This window comes from Ischnura elegans, chromosome 3, assembly GCF_921293095.1.
Source record: "Ischnura elegans chromosome 3, ioIscEleg1.1, whole genome shotgun sequence".
Lineage (NCBI taxonomy): Eukaryota > Metazoa > Arthropoda > Insecta > Odonata > Coenagrionidae > Ischnura > Ischnura elegans.
Window position 1 is genome coordinate 32,872,927 of NC_060248.1, and position 27,166 is coordinate 32,900,092.

Here is a 27,166-nt window from a genome sequence, read left to right on the forward strand (position 1 = left end):
AGTACTATTTATTTCGTTTGGTTGTTAATTGCCAGCGAGCCATATGTAAAGATCAAATTGATTGAAAAATCATATGGATGCTTTTAAGTTAACATGTTTTCTTTACTACAATGGAATCAGTAATCGGTAGTATCCTCAGTTCGGATTCAAAGGGGTCGTTATTCATCGAAGGATTATGCTTCGTATTTCGCCAGTGCTTTCAAATTGAAAGTCAGGTTCATTAAAAACTATGCATTCTTTTGAAAGGAGACTTGGTTAAGGAGTGATCTATTTTGAAAAAACCTGCATACCCTCCGGAAATGTAGCCACAACTGCGCAGGGTGTCGCAAATGCGCCAAGTGGCCAAGAAATATGCCATTTCTTTGTTTGCATTCGAATGCAGCATAGAGTTGATCCTAGCATTGTCCTGAATAAGGCATTTTTTCTGGTGTGATATATGTGATACATGTGACATTCCTGCAAAATCACAAATCGGTATTAAGATGTCATGAAACGCGATGGATATCGTTTAGCTGCATTCATCCGTTGTGTCGTGATCGATGTGAAAGACATTTGTGACATGAATTCCACATTGCGATACGAATGAGTCCATTCGTATATCCGCCCCTGGGCGAAGGACGATAATGCATTGTTCTTCTGTGTGCCGCATACCAATTCAGTGGTATTCCTACACGCATATCAGTCAAAACTGAGAACGCCTATATCTTTATTTAGTCCGGTCTGAAAATCGTTGTAGCCCATTGTGATTGATACTTTTTCAAAATTTAACTTATAAATGCATAGGCCTTATGCATATTTTGCGTTGTTATTAATCAGTGGTGTCGCTTGTTGTATTGTATAACCATAATCATTAATACCTATTGCTATCAGCAGGGGCACAGCTAGGAATTAAGGCTATGGGGGGTTTCAGGCGCAACTAATACGGGCGGGTCTGGGGGTATGGCATACCTGCCAGGGTTAGCGGGAGGCGCGAGGGCCCTCCGCCAGAGAAAAATTAAGATAAATGGTTCAAAATGGTGAGTTTTACGGCATTACGAGGGATAGTTTATTAATTATTACTCTATTCTATATGTAATATTAATCCAATAAAATAACATAGATTAAACTTAAAAAATTGTCTGAGCTCTGGGTGGGTTTTATTCCCCAAAAACCCCCCTAGCTTCGCCACTGACTATCAGAATGGAACTGCCTCAACTTCGCTAATGGATCGAATTACGTTCGACCACATCCTCAGTCAATTCAGAGATAAATATCCCAAATATCTTATAGCAAGTGAATTATTTGCTCAGTAACACTGTTAGTTCCCTGATTCCTTTTCTTAACAGAATTGAATCGACTTAAGCCTTCGACTTTCTGCTTTCGCTCGACTAGTCACGGACTACAAAGCGAGTACAAATTTATTTTGGATGCGGTCGATCTTTATTTGATTTTAAGCTTCAACATCAGCAGAACTCAACGATCATGGATGTTTCACCAAGTGATTTGGATTCCTTAGGTCTCTATTCTGTGACATCGCTAGCGGCAACGTGTTTTTAATCATGAATGCAGCAACAACATGCTAATACAGTGCAACTTGGTTATTATGACCTCACGTCAACACGGATATAACGTCATTCGTTCCTAAGTTCCGCCAAACCTAAAGTATGACCTCGGATTTATCGTTATTAGAGTCCAAAACCTCGTATGTAATGTCAACAAAATCCGGCTCCTAGGAACAAAGTAACCTACGTAAAAATGGCTGAAATCGGCGACGTTCGCGACTTAGTGCAGCGTAGACATATTCGTCAGTGACGCTGAAGTCTATTTTTGGATACGAATTTTATGTTTTTATGAATTTTTATTAACATACTGTATTGTGCCTAAACTTAAAAATAAAAATGTATTTATTGCATAAAAACACTTCATTTTGATTACTTGTTTTACCTAAAATTTAAATAGCGCAGCACTGTTACTCTTGAATTTAGCTGCATGTACAGAGTACACCGATAATCTCATTTAAGCATATATTTCATGAAAAATCGTTACTTTTTATTTCTCCTGTGTTATTGATTAATTAGTTAAATAACCCTTTTATATGGTCACTCTGATGTAACGTCAATAATTGTGTTATCCCTTAAAAGACGTTATAACCATGTTGTACTTTTTAATTGGGACACATGGTTTCCCGGGGACGATCGAATTATGCCACGGAGCGTCATGGATTCAATCTGTGTTCGCTAAGAGGGTATAGTTACGTCATTGCTCTTCGTGGTGCTCTGCATCCGAGCTTCTTCGCTTCCTCCCACTATTTCTCCACCCCTCTCCCCCTTCTGCGGTGCTCACCTCGCCCGTGTGCTGCACAGCCAAGAGGGGGCGGGGTAAGGGGTGGAGTTGGCTCTGACGTCATAGCGACTCCTCTCTCGGCCCAGATTTTCCATGCCCTTCGAACTCATCCCATGCCACGGCCGCTTGAAAAACACACCCCTTCCCATATCCTAATCCCCGCCCTAAGTAACCCCCATGCGGCGCTCTGCATCTTCGAAAAAAATTATTCAGTCCCGTACACCGTCATCCTTGAAATATTTATATCCTCCTCTCGTTTCGCGACCATCACTATGATTACTCCCCCGTGTCTCAAGCCTTAAAACATTTTATTTTTCTTGATATTTAATTTTTCAAAAGAGAGGTTCGGATTTGAAAAAAAGCCCTTAGTTTGATGGTTAATTATAAAGTCCGTGTCACTGGGGAGCTAGGAACTAGGAAATTGGACCTGGCTGAAAGACTTGCAGATATAAATTTTAAACAGTTTTTTTAAAGAACATTTTCCCTAAATATCAAAATACGTTTGAAAATTGAGTCTAACGTAATGATTTTCGCCTAAGTTTTGGAGATGGATTATAATGAATAATGTATGTTTTCAGTGATGCATGTTAACTAAAGATAGTGTCTAATTAAATTTCAAGTTTGAATCACTGTTACCTTAGAAATTTAAATTTGATTCCTCCTCTCTCGATATGGCTTTGACTTCACTTCAGGGCGCCAAACTTTCCTGGCTAATTTTAAGTAACTATGTTTCTCCAAAATTTCCCCACGGTTTACAAGTTGTCCTTCCCACCCACTGGGACCCGCACATCATCTTCAAAGATACATCTAAGACCTTTGACCGTTTTGTATGTGTACTTGGAGTGGCCTCTATGGTCTGTTTTTTGGCCTATTTTAATCCTGCGTACTTCTCCTCGGAGTGTATTCTGCGGCATAATTAAATGGAATATTTTCTCGAAAATTTCTATTTGTGTATCTGCTGACACACTGGTCTTTCTTGGGTTTTGCTGTATTGGAATATCCTTTATAAGAAGTATGTAACGTTCTAAAGTTAGATATTTTCAGGGGTTGTTTCCCATATCGAGGGCCTGTGTTTAAATCCCGGCAGTGACTAAGGTTTTTCTTAAGAAACCCGATCATTCTTCGCGCTATATGGTGAGCAAATTGCTCTGAGTTGTACGTGAAGCCGTACTTCCTTCAAGAAGAGGGTATGATAAAGACGCGAGTTTTCTCTTTTAAACACGCTGTGAAGCTTCCATTCTTTTCCTTCAATACGTAATAACCTATGCTTTCGATTCCCACCTCGACTTATTCACACATAACCTATTCTCAATAGGTATCTCGAACAACAATATCTCCTCTTCGTTTGTAAAAAAAATAATTCTCAGGCAATTTATGTTCAAGTGGTGAGTTTTGCAACCTTGCCCATTTACTTTTCTATGCATGACACTTCATTTTTTCTTTTTTAATCGCATTTAGAATATTTTCCTTGGTATTTCAAACGTCAGCAATCCCCCAATAATCCTGTAGAAATGTCAGTCCTTAAAACTTATGTGGAAATGACTATTTTGGCGGCCTCAAAAATTCATTGCTATGTTGAAAATTCAATTCCTCGTATTTAATCGAATCTTTTAGCGCATCATTCATCGATATATTCGTAAACTTGATGGTAGGTCTTATGACGACGGCTGCTAACATCGTTACGGGCAAGGGTAAAACAAAAACGTGAAGAATATATCTAATATGTTCTTAAATTTGTCCCCACCTTATTTCTAAAGAAATGTTTTTTCCCCTGGAACTCATGCCCAACTGGTTAGTATTGCGATCTTACTCTTGTACTTTTCCGTGAAAGAAGCCACGTTTTTAGTCTCATTCTTTCGCGGGTGTGCATTTAGGATGAGTATGGAACAAGTGCCGTGGTCCCGCCGCTTTTGTCAGTGGATACCCTTCGGGCCTCGGTGGGTGTCGTCTTTGGTGCCTTGCGTTTGCGAGGGAGGAGGAGGTGCCTTCACAGACTTTCGTCGACGGACCGAATAAAAAACATTTGATGGAAACTTCTCCGTGGAGAGACCGAAGCTGGCTTGTGTGGCCGCTTTTCCCTGCTGATTCGCGAAACTTTTAGTTGGGCTCATGGTTTTTTCGCCCTTCCGAGCGCGCCTGCCTTCTCGTCACAGTACGGATCGGCCGCCTTTGTTGAGTTGACTTCCGTCCGGGGCCCTCGCAGACAATCTGCCGCGGCGGTGATGGTTTGTGTTTCGGCGTGCTCGCTGTGTAAGTTCTTCTCTTGTGGATTGGTCTCAGTCGAGATGATTCCCTTAGGGCTAGCTGTTTGTGCTTGTCCCTTCCATGCTGAAAGGAGAAAAAAAATATCGGCGATTGCGAGGTCGATCGTATGAAGGTTTAGTGCGCGCAATGATTACGGCATGTGATGCAACTTCCTTGTTCTTTATGCATGAGAGGGAGTCTTCGGATGAAAATGGTGTAGTTTGGATTTGATAGCGTGTGCTTAGGGTGGGTCATTCAAGGGAGTCGATCGTATCGTGGTGCATGAAAGGGAAGCCTGTTTTTTTCTGGGGAGGTATCTGTCCGCATGACCCGCAAGCATTTTCGTGGAATTTCATGAAACATCTTACGGATCATGCGTTTTTTTATGAGTTCATTTCGGTTTTGTTATTTTTCTGGGAAATATCAGGGTATCACGGCAACCTCTTTAAATATATTGCATCTCTGCTTTTGTCATCGGTTTAAGCATTTCTCATACCTGCACGTCTCAAGGGCTTTTCGTTCCAGCGTTTACGTTTAATAAGATCATATTTCTATTCATAAGTGATAATGTAAATCGTAGGTAGTGTTCTTTTACTCTTTTCTAAATAAGGTTGTCGTTTTTTATCGTAATCGAAATTAGTCTGATACATTAAGGTATTCTCCTCGAAAGCATATGAATACGTTATTCAATACTCAATCGCCAATTTTCGATTTTATTTGAAAATATTTAAAATAATGGGAATAGTGTATAAAATCAGCTCTGACGGCTCATTTAATTGCGGAAACTGATGTTTAATATTTTTGGATACATTGTCACCCGTGGCACAAAATCTTGCGATATTATAGCGGCGTTATGTGTTCCTCCTTCTCTCTTAACAAGGGCCATATCAATGGGTGCATTACTGTCGGATCACTATTAGCCGAGAAGATTCAAATAAAACGTAAGAGTAAATGAACAAGCAGTGTTAATTTATGGGAAAAAAGTTAGTTTTTTTTATTCAGTATTGTCCTAAGAGAAAGTTCTTCCTCATTGAGTGGCTGAGGCTGGTTGTTGGAGAGAGATATGAGATCATTGCTGTGACATTATGCAGATGTGTTGCTTTGACACGCAGCGAACCTCGAAACGTTCGTTTCCTTTTCTTGAGTGCCAACTTGGGCTTGGTGGCGACGAGACTTAATTGAAATGAAAAAAAGGACAGTTCTAAGTGACCCAGAAGTAAGCAAGGCGTGGAAGGCGTTTGTTGGAGAGGTCATAAAATTAATTGGATGCTCAGAAAGGCGCGGAAGACAAAGCCTTGATGACCTGTCGCGTAATATATAGTTTTTATCCCTGACGGTAGAGGCGCTTGACACCGTTTCTCTGCAGAGCTGTTCATCACGGGTTCCATCGCGTCGAGATAAGGTTACAGTTCCGCGAGCGTCGAGACCGGATTAAAACGGCAGATCTAAAATCATTACTTTGCATTGTCATAACATTTCTCCTCCTCTCTCACACACGCTCATTGTATCCCTCAACGTCTCTGTGTTTTCGAGCGAAAGACTTTTTTAATGGACTTTCTTTCTCGAGCGCTCCTGTCGCTGCTGCACTGGGTCAAGGCTGTGTGCCTCTCTTTATCGATTACTCATAAATCTGGATATTCCGCCGAGCTAGCGAAAAGCGTCTATGCGACTCTTGCCTTTTCAAACGGACTCCATCGCCGTCGTTTTTTCTGCGAGGAAAATTCTTTGATAGGCATTCCTTTCAATGAAAGGGACTTCGGGGTATGCCGAAGGAAAAGGGATTGCGTTAGCGTTGGGACTCTGGCTGTATAACCCCGGTAAAGTATTTCGCTTTCCTCCGCTCCCCTGCGCAGAAGCGGTTGTCATCCCTTCGAAAACTGCGTTGATGTTTAGTGAAACCCCTTGAATATTTTTGTGAGCGATGCATGAATGAATCTTTTTCTATTGAAATAAATTATTAAATTCACTCTTGGTTATTTTTTTCGCGATTTAGTCTATACTGTAGGAAGCTTCGCTTCGAGGAGCCCTTTAGGGTGATGGTGCATGCTCTTCGATTTCTGATCCTTGTTTCCCAAATTTACCTTTCATCCCTTCCAATAAGTCTACGAGGGATGCTTATTTTTCAACCTCCGATAGCTCAGCAAAAAAAAACATGCAAGCGACAGGCGGGTACTGCGCGCATAGGGCGACTGCGCGTCCTCCGCACTACACGCTAAAGTCATATGTGACCGTATGCTGTTAGTTTAAGGTTAGTGGCAATATCATCAACAGCACTGCCTCAATTGATTCTCCCGCCAAATGTGCACTGCGGAGCGACAGCCAGAAAACTCGCCGAATGGTCTCAGCATTGAAATGTCTTGACCTTTTACCGCTAAAAGAGAATTTTTTTAATGCACTGTGGCTAGAGTGTAAAACAGTTTGAAACATTATGCCCATTCCTATTCAAAACAAAAGAAGAGACATGCTGACTTCTGGAAGTGTTCTGATCCATGACAACGCTCCTCATCTCAGCGCTGATGCAGCCCAACTGCTCCTGAAGCTATGTCAACGGGACATTTTCGATCGTCGGCCGTGCAATATCGACATAGTGCCGTGTGACTTCCATCTTAACATTGAAGTGAAGAAGTGGCTTGGAGGGAAGAGTTTTCAAACAGGTTTTGAGCGTCAGAAATAAGGCAAAATTCATTGGAGGTCACTGGCGGCGACATCTTCTGAAGAGGGTATAGTAAAACTTGTCCATAGGAACGACCAATACCTCAACTGCCGAGGCGATTATGTTGAAAGGATACCACAAGTGTGCTCAACATTTAGCAATGAAATAATTTTTAATCATTTACTTCGCCTTCTATTCATGACCCATCGGAGGTTGAAAATATATTCCCTCGTATTTTTCTTTATTTCCTTTCCCATCAATACCTTCTCGTGGTCCCCACTCCTTCCTCTCTGGATGTTCCAATTCTTTTTTCTGCTCATTTCCCAAGGCGATCACTTCTACTTTTCTCTCCATTCCTCGCAGCTTATCCGATCTCCTCAACGCCGGAAGTGTTGCTCGGGGGTGACAGGGGCAAATAATTCCCTCGCCAATGTTCTACATTCCCTTATTTTTCTGCTTGAGAATGTTGTGATCAAGCGGTTGATATGGAATGAATAACAGGATGAGTAGAGAATATAATTGATTATTTTGTGCCGTCAACATGCTTAGATGTGTTGAGAATCTTCAATTATAACCTAATTTTTTATTGATTATTTGTGAAGTATCACAGTAATTTCATTTCCCTGGTTTTTCTCATTGTTTTAATCTAGAACACACCCTGAGATACGTACGTGACTAAATTTAAGACTGAATTTGTAACAATACTCCTTGAATTCAAGTCGAGCCCTCGAAACCTCCTCCTAACGATGAGTCCGCATGCGTGCATCAAATAAAGAGACGCTAATTGTGTTCATTTTTGTTAGTGAGCCTTGTATTCCTACTGTTAGCGGGTTACTGACAACAGTCCATTGACGGTGAATGTCGCCGCACGGGTCGAGGCATCATTTTCTCACCCGCATCTCCGCTTCCTTTTGTTTCCGCGGTGAAGAAAGAGGATGTTGTGAAATAATTTTGCGGAAGTATAGTTTTATAACGTCCCATAAACTTCCTCAGGAGGACGATAATGACCAGAAGAAGAGAAGAGGGAGGAAAATGTTTCCTTTTACGTGTTCGTGCCGTATCGCTGTCCCTCCCGGGCGGGTCGCAAAATTTTTCGTGTGCATGATCAATTTTTGGACGCGTGCTTTGTGGTTTGCGAGTCACTGGGAAATTATGCTCGTACAAGTAGTTCTTCTCCTGAGTGCGAGAATATTTATCGTGGCTGATTTTATCCTTTAAGTCATTGCCACCTCTCATGCCATTATTTGTAATCACGTCTTGCGCTATGGGAACATAGTGGAATTCTGTTAGACGTGATAAATTTCCGGTGTCATTAGGTTTGCCCATTATTTTTTCAGGGTGTTATTTTTATTGTATTGCTGTATTGCTACCGTGCATTTTTTCATGGTTTTTGCGCTTACATTTATTAGTCCCTTGAGTAACACCATGGATGCTCCAATTATTCGTTGATAAAAAGTGATTTATTTGTTTTACATGCTACCCGTACGCTAAAATACGTTAATCTGTTATGGTCTCGATGTCTTATTCTTCTCTTTATAAAAATCAAACGCAGCTGACAAAGGTGTTCTATTATTTTTCTTATTGCTTTGTACCAATAGGGCATAACTAAATATTTCAGGTTATCATACTGTTTCATTCCTTCAGGTTATCATACACTTTTACTCTAGTTTTTTCTTTTACTTTAGTTTTGTTAGTTGTAATTCCGTTTTCTTCAAATACTTTTCGTATTCTTTGTCGCACTGGTTACACAATGGCGCTTATTGCAATGCCATAGGAGGACTATAGCTTAAAGGAAGACTGTAGCTATACTTTTCTAGATTGTGTGGAGCGATGGGATATTTTATGTGTGTTTTGTACGTATATTATAGTTCCGTATATAAATATTAACGTCATTTGAATTTATTCTTATCAATATTTTTTCAATTTGCAGGTATGATGTTTTTCCGTTGTCCTTCCACTTCTCTGCTTGTTGAATTGTGAACCCTGACTTCTCAAAAGTAAGTAGAGGTATAACGTTTTAATTTGTATGAGATTTGGTGGTTTTATGTTAATAATTCCTATGAATAATTTAGAAAAGGTGATAAACTTTTTATATCCTGGTCATAATGTGATGGAGCCAGATTTATTGGCTGTACATTGCTCTTGACCTGACAAGTAGACCAATAAAACATACATTTATGGCCTATCTTTTTTTAAGATTAAAGATTTTATTTAAAAAACCTATTCCCTTGGACTTAACATCCAAAACTTCGGTACTTCGGATTAAAAAAACTTTCCCTCAATTCTCTCCCGACAATATACCCAGCGTTGATAGTTTTAATGCGAAGTATATAAAATAATAAGAACATGCAAAAATATTTTAAAAAATTAAATTATCTAGTTGAAGATCTACCATATAAATAAAAAAAAGCATAAAAATAGTTATTTCGAATTTTTCGGGAACTTATTGGTCCCAGAAATCGACGGTGAGCCATTTTTTGTGCTTCTTGCTCTTTTCGCTTAGCTTTTAGATTTCGGAAACGATAGTTTCCTACTTCTCGGCTTTAGCATCGTCTCTTGACTTGACAGTGAGATAGATAATGAGCCGCTTAAGTTTGTTGTCCATTCCTGAGGTATTGTTGATGGGCTAGTTTTCCGATTGACTATTTTGAAGCTATCAAATTATTTAACTTAAATTATCAATTTTAGCTCATCAAAACGCCCGTAGTCTTCATCTGTTTCCTCCTGGGATTCATCTCGAATGTATTGGTGGTGTAAAAGTGTCTGCAGAAAAATTTGGATCCTTTTATGGAGCAAACATTTAGTAACGCTATCCGAGACACTAGTTCAATTAATTTTTAATTCGGCTGAAGTAACTATTTAACGCGTCGGAATGTCGTCTGTCTGTGTAAGCTATTCCGAAAGAAAGGAATCAAAGTGCGGTGGTAAATTGCAATGAAATTACGTATGGATAATACATAATCTTCCAAGCTATGAATAGTGAGTCCTTTTGAATCTGTACTTATTCGGCCATTGCAATCGATTCCAGGTACTCCTCGACTTACGGACAGGATACCATCCGAATATTCGGTCATAAGACATATTGGTCTTAAGTCGAAAATCACATACATAGGTATTGAATCATCACAAGCCAAAATCCAGCCAAAAAAAGTTGATCTGCCGTCTGACCTAGATTCTCTCTGTAAAATACACATGCTTATTTTTAATGCACGATCCTTTAGTCTAAATATCACCAGAAAATTAAAAAAGAATTGCGAAAAAACCGCTGCCGAGAATAATGGGCTCCTTTTCGATGATCGTGAAGAGAGCAATGGCCATTGTTGGCATGTTATATCGACTAACAGACCTATATCGACTAACAGACCTTCACGACCCTACCGCTTTAAGAACAGTTTTTTTCGGATGTATTCTCCATATACTAGAATACTGCTCACCAGTTAGGTCTACCGCCTGCCCCACTACTCTAAACTTGCTCAACCGTCCTCTTAACTTCTTTCTTGCTGTAGTCCGCCACCGAATCCCCACACTCAGATATTACGCCCGTGACGCTATCTTTTCCTCCCTCAGGATATCTAACATAACAAGCCGCCGTGTCTTATTTGATCTCATGTTTCTGCATAGAATCTTTAGCGGTTCTATACGAACAAACGAAATTCTCCCTCTTTTCCGTTTTCATATTCCTCCTCGCCCCTTAGGAAATAACTCTCTGCTTCACATTCCGCGATTCCGTCTCTCCATCTCTCAACGCTCTCTGTTCTACCGAATCCCCTCCTTGTTTAACTCCATAGCTTCAAAAACCCCTTCCCTGGACCTATTTTCCTCTGTTACTAGTTACAAAGCCACCTTAAAATGCCATCTGAATGATTTGCCATTGTCTAATCAATAGTGCCCCTTCTTATGTTTTAAGAATTTTGTTTGCTGTTAGTTTTGTTTATTGTGCTATTGTTTGTTATATTTTAGGTATTATTTATTTAAGGAACAGCCAATGTAAAGGCCTTTGTGCCGTTTTTGGTGATGAAATAAATAAATGTTGTGATAAGGATAGGTTGACGCAAAATGCCTGAGATTGTCGCGGCATTTTCGAGATACTTCAAATCTTTTATTTCCAAAATAATTTTGGTCTCAACTTGAAATAGTTGTATGTGGAACGATCGTAAGTCTGGGAGTGCCTCTAAATCTTTTGCGGACTACTCGTCCCTCTTGTTAGTTCCAATTGGTGGGTTGGGCCCTGGAATGGCTCCCCTCGATCACCGCGGAAGTCGGGGGCGGGTTGTGGAGAGGTTAATGATTGGGGCTCCTCTCCATTGTCGCGCTCACCTTGCAGCGCCAAATGCCAACGCCATGGTTCCGGTAACGTTGTGGGATAAGCGACGAAACGAAAGGTGTCATGGGGGAGGGGGGAAGATGAGTTTTCGCTGAAATTCACGGCGGGAAAGGTTATCCAAGCCCGTGATTAAGGGCGAGCCGAACGTCGGGCTAATTTGTCCCGTGCTATCCCTGCTTCTTTTATTTTGATTCAATAAAAAAGGGAGAGACTGCTTTATTGAGTCGTTTTCCCATGTGTCCCTCTGCGTACGCGGTGGAAAATTATTCTTTCGGTGTCCTCTTTCCGAAGTGTCATCGTGGCGTGTGAAATCCTATTGCCGAGCTCTGCCCACGTTGACTCGTAGTATTTTTCCCGAATCATAGGTGCTACCGTGTCGGTGCGCGGATTCAGTTCGCTGTGGATTCACGGTATAATTATTTTTGTATCATTGAGTCTCTGGTATATGTATGCCTTCGCTCTCATGCAGGTTTATCATCCTTCCGTGATTGCTTTTTAAATCAAAACCTCATCAGTTTTGGACCGCTTTTGTGACACTTTTTTTCAACCATTCGGGGACTTCGGGCCGGTTTTCCGTAAATAGATATCCGTTCGAGGAAAAATGAGTTCCAAAATGAAACTTCGTCTGTACTGAAAGGTTTTTTACTAGGCGTTCTGTCCGTCAACGTCAATTCGCACAAATGCAGATAACTTGTTTAGAAAAAAAACAACTTGGCCTCCAAATTACTGCTGCTTCTCGTCCGTGAGATATTGAGGTAGCATCGTAATTTGCAATTTCATCCAGGCTGGCTGCTCATGTTTTCGCGCCTGTGTCCTTTTAATGAACACTAACGAGATATAGCTTCGAATGACTAAAATTTAGTACGTGATTCTTTAATCTCAATATTCACGTACGTTTCCCATGTGAAAGAAGGATAAAGTAGTGGTAAATTACTTTTCCGTAGGTATTAGTTACTCAAAATTACTTAACAATCTTCGATTTTTTGTAACTCGTTCGGAGGCCAAATACTTTTTCTGAAGATAATCTTTTCGATACAAAAATATATATTAAATATGGTTGTTCAGCTTTTACATTCTACTACGTGGTCCTTATCCTCCAAATAACCCTAATCTTGGTCGCCTGTAATCTATTCACATCTTAATATCTCAGGGGCTCCGTCATCCTAATCCAAACTACTCATAACGCCATTTTAGAACGGTTTTCCGCCAAATTCCGGCGATGAGGATTCCGTAGGTACCCGTGTCACTTGTATTTTACCTTCGAAGAAACCTTGCTTACATTTTTTTCTATAAGTGGTAATTCTTCATGATGCTGCATCATTTTATCAACCATTACTTCAATGTGATATTTTTAGTCAGTGTGAAGCCTTACGGTCTACTTCTTCATACCACCCCGCTAGCCGCCTCAATAGGCGTGTGACAAGAATGGTGTATTGTATAGCAGGTTTATTATACTGAAACCTGTAATTCTGGCGATTTTATTTCCTTAGGACCGAAATTTCACTTTCTGTCATTCGAACTAAATTTCGAAACTTCTGGAAACTACGTTAACCAGTCCTTTGCGTACCAATGACCCCTTTAAGCATATTATGCCTTATTGGTTACTCTACGCTTTTTCAAATATGCCATCATAATTCTTGAGTGTTGATTTTACTTAATGGAATTTTTAACCTGAAATCTTATAGATAAATAAACTGATAGCAGAGGAAATAATTGAGGTGATAGAAGTTTAGGTGAATATCATGGCGACAAAGATCGTCACATTGAATTCAAATTTAGTCATTCCCAGTGTGCCTACTTCGTACGCCTCAGCAGCCCTGAGGATGACCACCGAGTAGGAGCTCGAAATGTTGTATAAAAAGGTTAATTTAACCCGGGGGGAATCCTGATAAAAGTTTAACAACACATTATACGCCTGGAAAGCATCAGGTCTTATGTTAATGCATAGTTACTACGGTTGGTTTTTTTTGTTGAAATGGAAGAAAAATAGGTAGATTTAGATGTGCCGAATTTGAATTTTTTTTCATAAAATCATTTTAAAATAGAAAATATTGGCATTGCATATTGCCATGAATAATCTTTGCAGAGGATGAACTCCGCAATAGATAAAAATATCTATAAGATATCCGAAGAATTCAATAGACGCAGGCTTTCGTAGTGCGCCGCATCCAACGATGAAGTCGGAGAGGAGGAGCGCTCCAGATCCCCGAAATGAACTTGGTACCTCTGTTCTACTTTCGTGACCACACTGGAAGTAGGGACCTTTGAGAGATTACTGTATTTGCATGTTTACTCTTTATGTTTGCCGGCTGATGACTATAAACAGTGCGATACCGCACTGATTAGTATTGAGGGAGCCGATTAGCCCCCCTACACTATTTCCATTGGTGTGTTTAAAAAACTGGTAATGGCTCTTAAAAGCATAGCTAACAAAGCATAAGTCAATTGAATAAACATTCTGTATTGAGTAATGTTTAAAATAACTTTTTTTTGTCATGCGGTCAAGGCAAATAAAGCCTTTGTTTTCCTTAAGATAATTGCATGCTCTTGATTGGACGCTTCCCGGTAATTTACTAGGCTTAGTTGTGCTATGTAGAAATTAGAGTTAACTATAGTCATTCCAATGCTTTGACCCGTTTTAAGAGGCTCCGCAGATATTTTTTTCTCGACCATAATTGGTTATTAAAATCCAAACGATTTTCATTTCCACATATCGGAGAAAGTTTTTGCTTGCGCATCGCTATCATGGCGCAGAAATCTTCGCTCAGCAATCGTCGCAGTCATCGTCGTGGAAATTAACTTCGAAGCCGATTCGTGTTCACTCTCGACGTATGAAGGGAAATTAAATACTTTCGCTGGTATTGTTTCATTTCATTCTATTTCAATTAGTAACGCTCTACTCGTGCAGTGTATGCTAGTTGATTAGTTAATTAAGTCGCTTTTTCTCTGCCTTTCGTTACGGTAAATCGACTTTCCACGGCTTATTGAATTTTGTTTCCTTTCGCAACTATTTTCGCCTAATAATCTTTAGCGTGTGATTCCTGATATATGCATTGTATTACATCAGTATCTGTGTATTGCAGCCGTCTTTGTTGCTGCTGTGATGAATTTTGTAGTCCTTTCTTTAGATTCTTCTACCCTCTTTCCGTGTTGACTGGCCCAAAGTACCTGTCGCATGTCCTATAGGGACTTTTCCTTCACTTTTTCCCTTCACTAAGCTTTCCACGTAATAACTGTCACTAGGATCAGCCTATCGTGTTACCTTTTTAATATTCAATGGCATTTTTCGAAATATATTTTAAAATTTAGCCTTGCGTTCAAGCATAGTACGTTGATATTGAGCAGGGCTGGGCAAAGTACATGCCGAGGAGTATTCGAAATACATAATACTGCTCCAAATGTATTTGAAATACAAAATGCCTTTGACTTAGGTATTTGAAAAATATACTAGAAAATAGCATGTTAAATACCTTTTAAAATACAAGATACTTTTGTACGGAAACTAAGATATCTCAAAAATATGTAACCTTCCTTGGCACGTTATGGATATTTGCAAGCATAAAGAAAACGACTCTAACGGAAAAAAGAAATCTCTGAATCATAATGTTTCAGAAGTGTTATCAGAGCTAATTCAAAAGTATTTCTATTGTGTATTTTTTATTTTAAAATGGGAAAATACCAAAAATCTGCATTTGAAATACGAAATGCAAGATACATTCAGGTCGTGTATTTGAAATACCTAGTACAAGTTGCAAATGTATTTCGAATACGTATTTTAAAATACTTGAATTTGTAGTGCTCCACTGCCCTGATAATGAGAAATTTCTAGACGTCGCGTTATGACGTTTGAGGGCGTCACTTTTATCTATCATCCACTCCGTCCCGTCCTTCCGCATCAGTCTTTCCGAGTACCCCAAATGATTTACTTTTGCCTCGGTCACTGTTTGGTGGTACGCTTTGGAGCTTTGTTTGCGGTTTTCCCATCTATGTGTATCTGCCTCAAATGTGTTGAGTTTGGTTATCTTCGTGTCTGTCAACTCACCATCGGAACGCTGGGCATGGCAAGGTCCATGTTTAAACACCGTATCGTCACGAGACTGGCTTTGACTCGAGCTCATGATTTCCCGATCTAATCGTTCCGGCTGCTCATCCATCCAAACCATGACCGAGGCTTTCTATGTGCACGCCATCCGACGCTCCTAGTTTTTACAGTGACCTTAGTTCTTATGTTAGAATCTCATGGAAACCGTCACTGCGTCCTGGAAGTTGTCGTGGTCATCGTTCCTATCACGTGGGATCACTAATTGAGGGTAAGAGGCTCGTTTCCCCTGATGTTTTGAAATTGTTCTCCGCTTGACATCAATATATTTTCACGAATCATCTGTTTACGGAGAATTTAAATCGGATGAAGGAATGTAGACTTAACATTCGCTGATGTATCGTTATTAATTGCTTCTCCCTTACCTATTTCTGGATTTGAAATTTATGTAGCGTTACACCTGTACTTGAGCGGGAACATGCGTATTGGCTGGAATGAAAAGGGTCTTTTGTGCATAATGTGCGATAAGTAAATGTTTGTTGATTTGATAGCGCGAAAGTTATTTCGTGTTGTATTGTATCAGATTATATAATATGCTTACTGGTGCGCATTTCCTGGTAGATATTTTTCATTAAGTTCATTATATATAGCCATTAGTGATCATTATTGATTTTTATCCTTCTAAAAATAAGATTTTTTGTCGACTTACCGTTGAAGCATTCTTGCATCTGGCTATTATTTTCGACCACATCAGAATTACAATCTCCAGTTTTGGTTTAGTTTTTGGAACAATTCCAAGCGCGATTATCAACTAAAATACTACTTCTTATTGTTTCGAATGTCTCTTTGTTAGTATTTTCACGGGTGTGATAACCGTTCGTAGGATTGTGGAATAATTAGAGTTTGGATCCTTCGACTTCATTCGATTTTAAGGGTGCTCCACGATAGCCTTATTCTAAATTCTGGAAGCACTGCTTCCCATTTTCCTCTACCGAGAAGTATACACCACTTGCCTCTGTTCTGTGAGATTAGGAAGACGCTCGACATTCATCTCCGAATTATCTCGCCGGAGTGTGGGGAGATGTATCTTATCACGGGGATGTGAAACACAATCCCTCGCCATGAGTCGCTGCGTGTGCCGCGATAAAAGATACCGCCCCCGACATGTGTTCCACCATATCCGAGCCGTTTCATTGACTCATCTGTCCCACTCATCTCCTGCTGCTTTTCCATACGGGTCTTTTCGGGCAGTTTTGCCATCATTTCTCAAGCATTTAAGTTTGTGTCGCATGCATTTTAATTACGTATTTTTCCATGGATCTATTAGAATTACATTAGACAATATTTATAAATTTATCAACACGCCTCCCGGCAGTGGCGTCACTAGGAATATGCCTTGGGGGGGATAGGATGGCCTAGGGTGGCAGCGCCTCCCCCCCAAGTAAAATCTGGTAAAACAAAAAAAAAATGACGTGCCTGGAAATAAATTTTACATCGTTTGGGTGCTAAAAATTGAACTTCAAGTAGATGCAGTTAAAACTAGACGATGGTTTTTTTTATACCTCTGAGGCTCTGGGGGGGGGGGGGATCTATACCCTCATACCCCCCATAGTTACGCCACTGCCTCCCGGTGTACCCATCCGGATAGTACCCAGAGAAGAGGAAACTTGGAAATTGGATTTCATGATCGCATAGGATTTCAATGATTCCTCCTTGAGCGTGTGTAGAGGCTCGCCTACCCGGCAGGATATCCAACCGCATAAGTTGTCGGACGTGACGTAACACGCGGTAATGAGATAACGACACAAAAGTCGCGTCGGCCGCCACTGAAAGTAGCAATATGGGGTTCAAGGGCATGAGATGCACCCACGTACTTACTTTGGTTGAAATCCGTGCAGCAGTATGGAAATGCATAGCGGACAAACAAACAGACAACGACCTCTTTCATCTATATGGATAAACCACGAGAACAAAAAATAATTAAAATAATTTCTGCTCAGAAACGAATAAATATCGAATAAATTTAAAAAATTTACCTCAATAATACAAAAAATATGTTTGAAAGTTTTACAGAAATTATAAAAAGCGCTGTCACACGAAGAGAATATTTTAGCAAGAACGAAAATACAACTATTAAAATAACTACACTTGAGTTTTCAATTAACAATATAGTTTCCCTTTAAATGACCTTATGAGTGGTGGTATTTGATGCTTAACGGTTGGGGATCCCAATATTTTTACGCGTAATTTGGAAGGAGTTGTTTATCGGATGATGTAAGTTGCATACTCGACCTTTACTGAAGCCTGTTTCATACCGGGTACGGAATGAGCATCTGCAAGTTGTTTTTTTCTCAGCAAGGCGTGCAATCATTTTTGAACGAATTGGGGCATATTTTGCATCCTTGCGTCCATTAATTTGCTCATGCGCTCATGCAGTTCACGGCTTGGTTCGCAGCATTTTGTAATGAATGTTCGTACGTGTACATTAAGTTAGGCAACGACGTGCCACGTGTTGAACGGGAAGCGCTTGTATGAATTGCCAGGGCATCAGACGTATCTTACCGCGATAAATGCAGAATTTGATGAGGTCCTGTAATTACTTTTTCGAACGCATTGCATCCAAGTATTGACAGTTAATTTTTATTTGTCGAGGATAATATTTATTGAACTCTGGATGTATTTTTGTCACGCTTTTTATACTAAGTACTTAACTTACCTGAAGTCATAAAAATTTATTGCGGAATATTTCATTTAAATTGATATTGATGAGTTCAGTCTTAATCTCATATCTTAGTGTTATTTAGTTGAGATAACTTCACGTGAATAAGTACTGTGAATGTCAAAAGCAAACGGGACATACTTTTGCTGCAATGCTGGAGTCACACTGTGAACACTCACTATTGAACATTGATAAAACATGCTCGGGTGAAACTCGTCCTCAGGCTAAAGGAGCCGAGCCTCTGGTTGCACCATAACAATTACGCCTACTCTTCTGACAACCTGTTTAGTTAGAAAACGGAAATAATGAAAGTGGAGCAGAAGTAAAAGTTAGATTTCTATGGCGCACATCATGTTTTCACTTAGCTTTTTTACATGATAGTTTGTAAGCCATTGATTTTCTTCATATTTTTATTTATATCCTCGATTCCTTTTATGAATTGTCAGGGCATCAGACGTATCTTGCCGCGGTGAATACATAATTTGATGAGGTCTCGTAATTACTTTTTCGAATACAATACATCCTAGTATTGTCAGTTAATTTTCTTTCATAAAGTTCGAAGTAAGTCTTGACTTTTAATTTCTTGTTCACAATTTAGAAAATACTGAAATCTTTGCCATTTTAATCATAAGTGTTGCTAAAAATAATCGGATAGAAAATAATTAACTTTAAATGAAAAATTCACGGAAGAGCTTTCTAGTTATATAAAAGACCATTGACGGCAATGCTAGTTTTTGTTTGTATTTCCGGGAAAAAATGCCTGATATCTAAGTACCTTCTATGTATCCAAGATAGTATTCACGTGTATCTCGACGAGAATGAAATCATTTATGGCTTAGATTTCAGTCATACTTCTCGACGTGAAGAACGTGAAAACGTCGAAAGCGATTGAAAAACGAGCACTGGTGTGGAGTATAAAGTTGTGGTATAATACTGTAGTATATTTGAAGGGCATGTAGGATAAGTAGAAGCAGCGTGGCTTAATACACTTGATTGGCTCTTCATATACTTGAAAGGCCGTTCCTCATTTTGGAAATATTTACGGTATTCAATGTAAGCTCATTTTGGAGTAGCGTTGTTTATATTCTTTTCGCTGTTGCAGTGAGCAAGCTGATTGCGTTCCTATTACAATGACGTTTATTTTTTTTACGGTAGACATTATTTTGATTTTTTTTTCGGTCTGAGACAGTGCTCTAAGGTCAATGGTGGCATTCATTGAAAAAATAAGCCCGAAATGTGAGTTAAATTAATGAAAAAGTTAACTTTGTATCCGTGTCAAATTTATAGAATGCCGCATTCGTTTTTCTCAGGGATTCCCTTTTTTCCTTCCCCAGTGTTTTGTTAACTTTTGCCAAGAATCATGGAAAATGACTGAAAAAGAAACGATGCTGGAAAAATAACCACCGGACTATCAAAATAACGAAGGAACTACTCAACTCAAGAGTCATATTGAATTCGACAGTATTGCTGTTAGTCCTTAGGAGATTGGCGAATGGCTTCGTTAATTAGTTTATAAATTCCCTAGATCCTTGAAACTAATATTTCATTTACTGCAGGTAAACGAAATTTTTTTATATTAAAATGATAACACTGGCTTCGTTGTTCCACACAAAAATACTTTATTTGATCCAAATCCGGGTCGTTCAGTTAAGGTCTTCGTGTGAATCTATGTAGTCCGTGTTATAAATTACGCGACGAATCAGATTTGATGCTTTCCCGGCGAATTAAATGGGTAAACTTTCTCGGGATTCTCACCTGATTAAAAAGTCGATTTCAATCGACGTTTCTAGCTCCTACTCGGGACTTAGGGCTGCTGATTGCCCAGAGGACGAGCCTATGTTAAATTCTTGTGGTAGCCCTGAGGATGAGCCCCGAGTCGGAGATCGAAACGTCGCGTCGGCAGAAATGGAGTTTTTAATCCGGTGGGAATACCGAGAAAAGTTTACCTACGTGATTGATCGGTTTGCATGGAGTCACGCTAGAGACCGTCAATTATATTATGTTTGATTTAATTTGTCGCAAACTTTTTATATATCAACCAGCCTTTTTGGTGTCCGCGTGGTCGAATTCCTTCTTGGATGGCTGGGGTCGGCCTAGCGGCTCGCACGCCGTGTTTGGTTCGAGCATTTATGGTTTCACACCACTTTCGCTGCTCCGCGCCGTGACTCCGTAGTCGCCCCCTGCCCGTAAATGGTCTCTCCGCATCAACGTGCTCTGCACCCAGTCGCTCGTGTACGAATGCTCTCGGAGACGCCAGCGCAAACACGGGGCAAGTGGTTCGGTGGGCAAGGCACGCGGGTAACCAACTGGGTCAGCGTCCCTTAACCGGACTGCCCCGCTATGACAGTGCTTCGAATGGAATCCGCGTTGAAGGTGGTGTAAAAGTGCCTTGCGATATTTAAACGCATCGATTTCTTCTAAGCCATCAGCGTGTAGGCCAGGTGATCGACATATGTGATGATTTGCTTCAGCAACATAAGCTAAGATGGCCGTCAAAAGGAGAATGATAAATGTAGTTAACAAATAAAGGGAACTGTGGGATTTAAGTGTCAAAAATAATATTTGCTTTACTATAGTAACGTATTTCATTTTAGCTTAATATCTTAGTTACTAACCCTCTTTTCCTTGCTGTCACATATGGTGTGATTATCAACAAAATGTCCCAATGGTCATGCACAAACATGTGCAACTGATATGATGTAAAACTTTCTTATTTATTGGTAACGTTATTTGTTGATAGAATGAAAATTTTGCCAGTAACTTTGCTGTCTATTTTTTATTGAGGATTGCGTTGTTTCTAAATAAGTATTGTGGTATTAAATATTCTTATTGCCCCCAGGTCTGCTCCGAATCTCTCCCATCTCGCATATTATCTTACGTGTGAATTCTGAGTATTTATTGCCTCTAATTTACTTTTTTACTATTACGTTAAGTTAAGAATACATCAATCGTCGCAAGGCAAAGATGGGTGGCAATGGAATTCGTTCCGCTCTGTTCGCGATCTCTCTCGCGTCGAAGTGTGCCCAAGGACGCTAGTCTTATCCGTTTTGCTCTTTGTTTGCGAAAATGTAATCTTATCATTCAGTGGCGATCGTTATATGTACCAACGCATGTCGAACATATCCGGGGTCTCATTCCTTCGTGACAGTCGGCAGCGAGCAGACATCCCAAATTAGCGATGCGAATGCGGAAACTCACGCTTGTCTCTCGCAGCGTTGGACTGGGTGAAAGTTCATGTTTACGTGAGCTTTTCCTCCATGAATATTAATCGCAAGTCATTCATGGCGTAGTTTTTTTGTTTACAGACCAAGGTATTAATGTTTACGTTATAATATGTGGTGCATTACTTGCCTTGGAACTATATCGTTTTTTTTTAAACCCAAATTGCAGATTTTCTTCAGTTTACTTTGGCTATGAGTATGTAACGAAAGTATTGGTTTTTACTGCTCGTCTTTCGTCTTTTAAAAGATCATGGTAACTGCGAGGAACTATATGGCATTAACATTGCGGGACGCTCCCTTCTCATTGCCTTGTTTTAATTCTCTCTTGTATATTATGACTGATTGCTACCTTGCGGTATTATTCTCCAACTTTGGTTTGTTTGCTAACTTTGGCGGATGCTTTTGGGGTTAATAATTGTCAGTCACCATGACGACGAAGATACCATCACTAATCCATGAGCTCCATCCATTTCGCTTCCCAAAGTTAGGGAGCACACCCCCCTACGGTAAACTCCCTGTTACAAATCCTTATTGCTACTGTCGTTGATCAAACAGTAAATTGAGGTTGAAATGAAAGTACAGAAATATCCGTAAGCACGTGCCGTCTTGCTAAAGTCTATTCTTTTTGTAGGCGTGCGTCCTGTTCATACCATTCATGAAACTTTTACCGTTTCAGCTCATGCCTGTCTTCTTGATGGTGTTTTTGTGTAAATAGCTGAACAGAATTGAAATTACTTCCTTGGGAATCGTATCAAAATTTATGCATTTATAGTTATTTTCGGAAAACAATATGTTTCTGGCATTCCGTCGCAGGTTATTGCTTAAATGAGGGTCAAGGGCGTCACCCCACGACGTTTTAAATACTTGTATTTTTGCCTTCCTCGTAGTTCCTAATTCCCTCATGAAAAACCACTCAAACAACCTCTTCCACGTCAATAGCAAATCTGCCTTATAAAATGTTTTCAAGTACCTGTATGAATAATTACTTTCGAGTCCTGTCATATTTCTTCCTTAAGATTCTTTTTTTTCTCTCTCTTGTCGCCTACAAGCCCTGGAGCTTGCTGAACTCGCGTTTCCATTTTCATTTTTCTTATTATCCCATGATCATGGAAGAAAAAACTACTTTCTTCGTACAGTGGTGTAGAAAGATAGAGAATCTGTGAAATTACCATAGATCAACGGTCTCGGACGGACTTGGAAGTGACCCAAAATGTTACCTGATAATGGGATGACCATCGCTGATGGCGTCCTCTTACAAAGAATTATCATATGAATTTTCTCGAGTGTTTTGAGTTTCATGAAATTTATCTGGAAATTGGTTAAGTGGGATTGGCGAGTGATAGTATTATTGTGTGAATGTTTAAGAAAAAGAGAAAGTGAAGAATAGTGGAGAAATTATCTGAGCGGAATTTGAGTTTTTGTGTGGATTGATCATATGGTCTTAAATTTATTTCTTTCCTGCTGAACGAAGTCTCGCATTTTCGATGTGGCCTTAATGTCGTGAAACAAAAACCTGTTCCTGTTGATGTGATGGATTAGAATGGAGAAGAATTGTGATTACCGCTGGAAAACGGTCATGGATAAATGTAGAAGTTTGTCAAAAAAAGGGGATTAAAAAAAAAGGGCAATAAGAAAAAAGGAGAGGGAATCAGGAAGTTTGGAAAGTTGGGAGAGGAAGAGACAAAACATTTATGCAGTTGAAAGGAAAGGATTTTAATGATTTTATGCAATTTCATTGAACATTTTTTTTCCTGTCATCTCTAATTCTTTGGCCTACATGCTTGCGATTATCGTTTTTAAAGTTGGGTTTTTTATTCATCATTACCGAAGTTCCTTGATTAAAGGTATAATTTCGCATGTTTATAGTGATAAAACTGTCGTTGAATTTGGCTATAGGACACTTGAAGGGCTCGATTTTTGGAATTATATATGTTGAAAAAGGGGCTAAAAGATTAATGAAGGCGACACAGGTTTCCCACCATGTGGTAAGTCTCGTGTCTTCTAATATATCAGAGAATAACTTACTATGGATTCTGCCTAAAGTCGCAAGTACTTATTATTCCGAATTTACTTTCCAGTCCGTCCTAATGCGAAGTTTTGCTGCAAAGGCTTCCGCGGTGTGGTAGCAATGCATTCTGTAATATTTAGGGCTTTCATCCGACGCCACATTCACAGCGAGAATCGCTTCCACCTTAAGACACCTACTGGAGCTTCGACGAAACGTTTGTCTACATTTTAATTCCCAGACCAGTGGCGGAGGATTCAATATGAAGTTTTCCTACTTTTATAATATTCTTGTTCGTACCTTTCTCTATTATTGCGGAAATTCTAGAAGTCATTGTTGTTTTGTGATAATTCAAGTCGCATATTTCCGTAAATTGTCGCCTGGATTCAGCCACACAATGATTCACAGAAATTTTTCAAGTCTCACAAGGGGAGTGTCACAAAAGTGGGTTTTAGATTTCATTCAAAATTTGTAGTGTTGTAGTCCATCGGGAGCTGTCCACGAATCACCCCCTTATGGGTTTATATAAGCAGTAATTTAAACAAAGAATGCAGTTAAACATTTACTGGTCCACATTACAGAAAAAGATTTCCACGCTGGAAAATAATATTTTCATTGATAATCATCGAAATAAGGATGAACAGCAGGCTTTTGTAAAATGAAAGGTAGAAACAAGCTCTGAAAAAGGGCCGCATACAAGAATAAAACTTAGGACCTCCGGGTAGGAGTTAAATACCGGGCTACCGCTCCGAAAATTATCTTTATTTTAAGGGAATATAATGGACCTGTAAATATTTAACTGCGCGTTTCGTTTAAACTACTGGTTATGTAACCCGATATGGAGGGTGATTCGTGGACAGCTCCCGATGGACTACAATACTACAATGTTTGATTGAAATCTGAGACCCACTTTTGTGACACTCCCCCTCTTAGTCTTTGAAGTTTTAAAATCCTCCTGAAACACTACAATCTTTACCAGAATTGAAGAATGCTAGGAGACTTCAAAAATTTCTGTGAATCATTGTGCGGCTAAGGGGGTCTAAATCGGCGTAAAAAATCTCTTGTGGACGTTTCTCCTGCCTGTAAAGCACGTTTATCATCCCTGGCTATATCCCAAGGGTCAACGATAAGGCTACTCTTTCGACTCGGGTGAGAGAACCTTTCCGTGGTAGGGGTTCGCTTCTTCGTTTGGACCAAAAAAGGTTGATGCATGAGAGAACGTATCTTCATGCGGGTGCTTGCGGTAGAAGGAGCGTGCTTCATTTGCGTCGCGAGTAGCGAACGCCAAACGAGTTTTTTATTTGTTCCTGAGCGACGTAAAATATGCGCGGTGGTTCCGTGTTCTAAATTCATTTAGCGGTTACAAACAGAACGTGGAGCGAATTTTGCAGCGAAAGCGTCTTCCATTTGTTTTTGCCCTTGCTATTGTAGAATATCGTATTCATCTGTAATGAGATGTTCTAATAAGTTCTTTGAGCTCTACTTAGCTCTGACTGAATGAACAGTAGTTGAGAATCACAGTAAATCTTAATGGATGCTTAGGTAGTTAGGACATCGGTGACTAATATACAGATCCGCATGAGTTTCATTTTTCAAATTAACCTTGATTGTGTTGAGAAATCAGTTGTTTGATTTGGCATCGACGTATTATATCTCCTAGTGTAAAATTGTAGTGTTGCGTCTCAACTTTCGTCGCGATACTTCGCATTTCGCCGTTGATTGCGATATTGGGCATCATCTTAGCCTGGAAGTTTTTTCACCGTGGATTTCAGTGGAATGTGGACTGTGGAGCAGGGATGGCAAGCGAAACTAAACGAAACGGTTTAGTTTCGACCCGGAGTGAAACGAAAATACGAGGCCAGGGTTTAGTTTCGTTCCAGCACGAAATTAAAATCACAAATGAGTATAATTTCGACCCGGGACGAAATTTAATTCCCAGGAACAAAACTAAATTAATCGAAACTCTGCTGCTCATAGTTAAAATTCCATCCCAAAGTTGATGGGAGGGGGATACAAGAGAATAGTTTCCATCCCTCACATTTGACATACTTGTAGAGAGGAAAAAAATTCTGCTAAATATCGAATGGCCAGTTTCCGTTTACCGTTAAGCCGTTTATGTTAAATAAATTGACCCCGAAAGGTCACAGTCAACGTCATAAGGGTGGCAAAAAGAATAGCATACCAAAAAGGTGTCGATTCTTGGGTTTTAAGCGGTGTCCAAGTCAATGGCATTCTTTTTATACCCGTACTATCCACGAATTGCCCTTCCAGATTAATACGGAGGTCAAGGGTCAATGAATTTACATACTGGCCATCATGACAACCCACGCGTCGAACCATAGGTTTTAAAGGGTGCCCAAGTCATTTTTGCAGTTCATGGATCCGTAAGGTTAATAGTTGTCCTTCGAAGGTCATAATGGGGGTCAAAGGTCAGTGAGTTAACCGACTGACCATCATGACAAACAACATGTCGAACCATAGGTTTTAAAGGGTTCCCAAGTCATTTTTGCAGTTCATGGATCCGTATTGTTATTTGTTGACCTTCGGAGGTCATAATGGGGTCAAAGGTCAATGAATTTACATACTGGCCATCATGACAACCATCATGTCGAACCATAGGTTTTAAAGGGTGCCCAAGTCATTTATGCAGTTCATGGATCCGCATTGTTATTTTTTGACCTTCGGAGGGCATAATGGGGGTCAAAGGTCATAGAGTTAACCGACTGACCATAATGACAACCATCATGTCGAACCATAGGTTTTAAAGGGTGCCCAAGTCATTTTTGCAGTTCATGGATCCGCATTGTTATTTTTTGACCTTCGGAGGTCATAATGGGGGTCAAAGGTCAATGAGTTAACCGACTGGCCATCATGACAAACAACATGTCGAACCATAGGTTTTAAAGGGTGCCCAAGTCATTTTTGCAGTTCATGGATCCGTATTGTTATTTGTTGACCTTCGGAGGGCATAATGGGGGTCAAAGGTCATAGAGTTAACCGACTCACCATAATGACAAACAACATGTCGAACCATAGGTTTTAAAGGGTGCCCAAGTCATTTATGCAGTTCATGGATCCGTATTGTTATTTGTTGACATTCGAAGGTCATAATGTGGGTCAAAGGTCATAGAGTTAACCGACTGGCCATCATGACAAACAACATGTCGAACCATAGGTTTTAAAGGGTGCCCAAGTCATTTTTGCAGTTCATGGATCCGTATTGTTATTTGTTGACCTTCGGAGGGCATAATGGGGGTCAAAGGTCATAGAGTTAACCGACTGACCATCATGACAAACAACATGTCGAACCATAGGTTTTAAAGGGTGCCCAAGTCATTTATGCAGTTCATGGATCGGTAAGGTTAATAGTTTACCTTCGGAGGTCATAATGGGGGTCAAAGGTCGTAGAGTTATTTCCCTATAAATGCCCTTTTCACTAATCAAATAATTAATACGGCATTTCAACTCATAAAGTCGCCTTCCAGAATCCTCTCGTAAGCCACTCTAACATTCTAGAGAACAAACTTGAAGTTTCATGTTAGAACCGTAAAAATATTTTTCCGCGCCGGGTTCGGGAGGCGAGAGCGGATCTTTGGTGCCAATACTGAAGTTACGATGACGTATCACCATATTATCTTT

The 27,166-nt window shown here is 39.9% G+C and overlaps 1 protein-coding gene across 2 annotated transcripts in view; it reads left to right on the forward strand.

Moving 5' to 3' along the window:
• Nucleotides 1-27,166, forward strand: part of LOC124155636 (cytoplasmic polyadenylation element-binding protein 4-like) — a 559,373-nt gene that overhangs the window by 198,181 nt on the left and 334,026 nt on the right. The gene's annotated exons all lie outside the window — the stretch shown is intronic.